The sequence below is a fragment of the Miniopterus schreibersii genome, assembly GCF_964146895.1.
Source record: "Miniopterus schreibersii genome assembly, chromosome: 16".
Taxonomy (NCBI): domain Eukaryota; kingdom Metazoa; phylum Chordata; class Mammalia; order Chiroptera; family Miniopteridae; genus Miniopterus; species Miniopterus schreibersii.
Window position 1 is genome coordinate 27,836,879 of NC_138116.1, and position 5,624 is coordinate 27,842,502.

Genomic DNA, 5,624 nt, shown 5'->3' on the forward strand with positions numbered 1-5,624 from the left:
AATTAAATTTAGAGAAATGAATATTACCTCATGACAGATACTACCTGATTCTTTCAGTGATGAAAATTAAGTGTGATATTTATTTTCAATTTTTTGAAGCTTTGTTCAATAAAGACCTAAAAGATACTTAAGCAGAACTGGGTTTCTATGGGGATTGGGGGCAAACTAAAAAAAAGTTGATATAGCTAATCAGCTATGGCTTTGATGAAATGTATTCATACACAAACAATTGGCAGGCCAATCATTTGGGAGCATGTTTTTTTTCCAAGATGTCAGTTTGTTTTAATAGTGGGTTGTTATCCCCAAACTACCATATTCTTGTTTTCTTTTTTTGAGTTTGCAAAAAGCAATAACTTAAGCAGCAGGGGGAGAAAAAAAACCCACAAAAATGCTTTTGCCAATTAAAAGAAACTCTTTCCATTTACATGTGTTTGAACTGGAATAACCGAAAAGAGTTTTTAAAGATTTCATTAGAATAAAAAAAAAAACTTTTAAAAGTAGAATCTATTCGAACCTCACATTGTCATTCTATGCTCCTGCAGTTAAAGACCATGCCATTATTTCCATTATACTTACCTCCTAATTTTCGGGGCTTATTAGCCCGGCTGTAAAAACTTGCTCCAGTTGAAATCTGGCAAGCTGACAAGGGCTGCTTGCCAGAAGTAATTTACTATCCAGTGTGGTTTGCAAAGTAAAAGAAGCTATCTATAATAGAAAAAGGAATAAAAAGTTCCTGGTTCCAAATATTTTAATGTGTGTAATGTGTGTCACCTCAAACTTTTCAGCTTTTGTTGTTAGCAACGTGAGATAACATGAAAGGTTTGAAAAATACAGATGCTTTGCATTCGCATCAAACAGCAGGCTCCGATGTTCTTAGGCATCAAAGACCAGCCTGTGTCTATCACGTCTGCTCTGACTTTGAAGTGTACCAGAGCTCTGGGACGGGGGGAGCAGGCCGGGGGCTTCAGCAAGGTGGGGGGATGGTGAATTCCAGGTGAATTAGCATTGAAGTTAGTACTTCCCTTCACCAAATCATCATCACCATCATCATCATCATCAAAGATAAGCATTTCTTTGTTTGTTGTTTTTTAAATTGAGTTTTAGAGAGAGAGGAAGGGAGAGGGGGAGAGAGATAGAAACATCCCCACTGGGGATCCAGCTGGAAACCCAGGGCCTGTGCCCTGACCAAGAATCGTACCATGGCCACTTGGTGCACGGGAGGGACACTCAACCAACTGAGCCACACCCGCCAGGCTGCCTGCTGTTTTTTCACCACTGAGGTGTCTGAGAACTTAATCTTCAAATGGGACAATGAATATTTAAAGAAAAGTTCAAGCTATTTTGAAGTTTACGTTTAAGTACTTTGAAGACAAGAATAGAAATTTTGACTCGATTTGGAAACATCTGGCTACCGGTCATCTGATTCCCTCAGAGATTGTCTCAGGACCCTGAGAACCCTCTTTGCTATTTTCCAAACTGGCTTGTGAGCACCACAAGGGGGCCAGTGTTTCTCCAACATGGGGTGAGCAGGATACATCTTTCTGGGATTAATCTTACTTGATGATCTGGAAAAACAAAACAAAACTTTATATTAAAATGAATACTAATACACTGTGGGCTAGGATGCAAAATTTGCACGAACTCTTTTGGAGAGGGAGGAGGCTTTGATCATTTGTGTGTGTGTGTGTATATATATATATATATATATATATATATATATATATATTATATATATATATTTAATCCTCAACTGAGGATATTTTTTCCTTGCTTTTCAGAGAGAGTGGAAGGGGGAGAGAGAGAGAGAGAGAGAAAAACATTGGTGTGAGAGAGACACACCAATTGGTTGCCTCCTGCACTCACCCCAACCAGGGCCAGGGATTGAGCCTGCAACTGAAATACATGCCCTTGATCAAATTGAACCCAGGACGCTTCAGTCCATAGGCCGACACTCTAACCACTGAGCCAAACCACTGAGCAATACTGGCTAGGGCTGTGTTTCAATATTTTGACCCTGCCACACAAATAAAGCTCTTGAAAGAAATAATATCCTCAAAGAGAGAGTATGTCTGGTCATTAATTTTTTTCTTTTAAAGTATAACTTTCATAAAGTGCACAAATCTTAAGTGTGCACCTCAATGGATGGATTTTTACGTGTGTGTACAACTGTTACAGGATAGTAAGAAGCTAGGAAAATTTCAGGACAAACGGAATAGGGAAACTAAGACAGAGAGTTAAACAGCAGTTGCAGCCACCTAGTAAGTCCTATCTTCCCTAAACCAAGGAGACTTAAGAGTAAGTGGTTAGCCCTAGCCAGTTTCGTTCAGTGGTTAGAGTGTTGGCCTGTGGACTGAAGGGTCCCAGGTTTGATTCCGGCCAACGGCATGTACCTTGGTTACAGGCTCAACCCCTAGTCCCCGGAGGCAACCAATGGATGTGTCTCTCTCACATCGATGTTTCTCTCTCTCTCCCTCCCTTCTGCTCTCTCTGAAAAGCAATGGAAAAAACATCCTCAGGTGAGGATTAAAAAAAAAAAGAGTAAATGGGTTGCACGTCTCCCCAACCAGAGGGTAAATGACTTAAACTGCCCTACTCTGGGAGACAGAGAGCAGAAATCCAATTAGTGCCATTTGCCAACCACATCCAAGGACAGAGAATAAGTTTCATTTTGGTACATTAGCATAAAGCTGATGAATATTCTATTGATCTGCCCCTAAGATCTCCCCTAAACACCCAGCCTTTAAAACCCCTGAAAGTGAAGGTCCCAGGGTGCTCTCCCTCCAGGGAGCTCACCCCTGCCATTCCCTTCCCCCTTTCTTCCCCCACAGGCACCTATTCCCTAACCTCTAAAGGACCCCATAAGACTTGCAACCAGGGGAGCAATGGGCAGCAGCAGCTCATCCAGGGCTAACGCCCTGAACCTGTCTCCAAGGCCCTGCTTTCTGTCACTTCCCAGGACCTAAAGCAGCCGGGCCTAGGCTCTCCTGTTGCTGCTTCTCTGCCCTTCTTTGTTTCATTGTCCTAAGTGTGTTTTTGCTGCGGTCAAAAAATTCTTGCGTGCTTCTCTACACTTTTTCTCGATTGAGATGTTTCCCTCAAGAAGACACAAAACGAGGTCTCATCATCTGGTTGGTAACACAACCAATATGATGGCCACCCAGATCAAGTATAGAACATTTCCAGCACTCAGCATGCCTGGTCAGTACCTGCTTATTAACCTGCCATCTATGGTGAATTTTAAAGCTAGAATAAAAGACCAGAAAGAATGTCAAGCTTTACAAGGTGCACCTTAGAGCTCCAGACTCAAGAAAACCATTTCTCTGGCCCTATGTTTCCTAAGTAGAAGGTGAGCTGAGCCAAGGATCCTGAGACCCAGTGGGCATTGTTCAAACATAGTTTCTTCTACTGTATTGAGCTTTCTCTAGCAGGTGCTTTTTCCCCTCTTCAAGAGCTCCTGCTTGGGTTGTTATTTAAAAATATTTGTTTGTGATAGGAGCAGGTTAGTTAACATATAAAGAATTAGAACAATGTCCATAGTACCTGGGCACATGGTAAGTCCTAGATAAGTAATAGCTTATTATGAGATGCAGAAGAAACAAAAGGAGGCATTGCCGTTATCATTATAACAATTCTTAGAACAAGATACACACAGACGCTAAATTTGAAAATAAGGGAGGGAGTATTTATAGCTGCGTTGACTTAGAAATCCTAGTTACCTATCAACTTTGCCTTTAAGTGAAAGATTACAATCTTTCAGAGCTTGTTGACTCCCTTGTACCTAAAGAAATTTATGAAGTGCCTTTTCTTATTCTGCCATGCATTTAACAAGTGTTTATTATATTCTAGGCATTGTTCTAAGCTCCCAGGTATCTAGTGAACAGAATAAAAACTCCCTGCCCATATGAAGCTTACTATCTAGTGACATTCCGACTCTTACTCTTAACACAGGCCACAGAAATTTTTCTATTACAAGGATATTTCATTTTTGTTTTACCTCCATGATTCCCTTCAACTTCCCTAGTGTTTTAAAGCTGAGGGAATTAAAAAATATGAAGTTCAAGCCAACCTTTGGCTCAATTCTGACACCAGTGGGGTACAATGTGAAATGGAAGAAAAAGAGAGGCCCAGAGGTGGAACACAGTTAATGCTAAGCCTAGTCCCTGTTCATAAATCACAGAGGATCAAGGTGCTAATGTGAATGTTGAAATAAACAGGTCTAGCAAGAACCACTGCATTGGTTCTTAATCATCCTAAAAAGGAACTGAGCTGTGCAGTTATTTTGAGTTTAGTAATTACACCAACAATGTCGCTCCCAAGCCGGGTTGTCTGATAGTTCTCTTAGGAATGCTAAGTTGCTTGGGCAAGGGTTTAGGAGGGTCTACATCTTATCGATTTATTTGGGTAACTCACCAACTTTTCAATACCGGATCTCCTCTTCTAAAAAAGAACAGTTTCTGATATCCACCCAAGACCATGAATTTTGAAAGATCTTGTCCTACACAGCCAGGATAATTATTTAAATAATAAAAATGTCGCCCTAGCCGGTTTTCCAGTGGTTAGAGCGTTGGCTCCCCGGACTGAAGGGTCTCGGGTTCAATTCCAGCCAAGGGCATGTACCTCGGTTGCAACCTGGGTTGCAGGCTCGATCCCCATCCAGGTTGGGTGTGTGCGGGAGGCAACCAGTGTCTCTGACACGGATCTTTCTCTCTCTCTCTTCCTTTCCTCTTTTGTGAAAAGCAATGGAAAAAATATCATCCAGTGAGGATTCAAAAAATAATAAAAATGTCTCCCCATTTAAAAATTAATTAGCCAATTATTGATTCTAATTGGAATGTGAAAAACCAGCATTATCGCGCTGGTTTACTAAATCCAGCCAAAGAAGACATAGTGCTTTGGATAGCCTGGTCAGTTTGAGAGCCCCCTGTTTTTCATTACTAATTATTTATTTCATTTATTTATTTTCAAAAATATATCTTTATTGATTTCAGGGAGAGGAAGAGAGAGAGACACATCAATGATGACAGAGTTGTCATTGATCGGCCGCCTCCTGCACGCCCCCAACTGGGGATCGAGCCCGCAGCCCAGGCATGTGCCCTGCCCGGGAATCGAACCCCAATCCCAGGTGGATGCTCGACCGCTGAGCCACGCCTGGCCGGGCACTAACTTTTAAAAATGTTTACTGTAATTACACAGGGGTGGGCAAACATAGGTATGTAATTGTGAGTACAGGAAACAGAGTTTAAGTATAATTATTTATTAACTATTGTATTATTTTTGCCCCACCCTGTACAACACCCTCTATTCTTCCCCTTTGCTTTCTTTTTTCTTCTTTTGTTTTTGGTGTTGGAAAGCAAGGCTGTGGGATGGGACCCGAATGAAAGGAGTCAATCTTCTGTAGAAAAAGCATTTCACGCCTTTCAGGTAGCTCTCAGCGGACCTGGAGGCGCTTTCCCGCAGCCCCGCCCACGTCTCGCCGCGCCCGAGTTAGCCCCGCCCCCACCTTAGCCTGGCTCCTCCGCTTCAGTCCTTTGGAGCTGTCCTGAGACGGGGCCCTCGCTGCAATACCACAGTCAACCACAGGGAGGAGTGCTAGGGGGCCTTCTCCAAAGGTGGAGGCGGCGGAA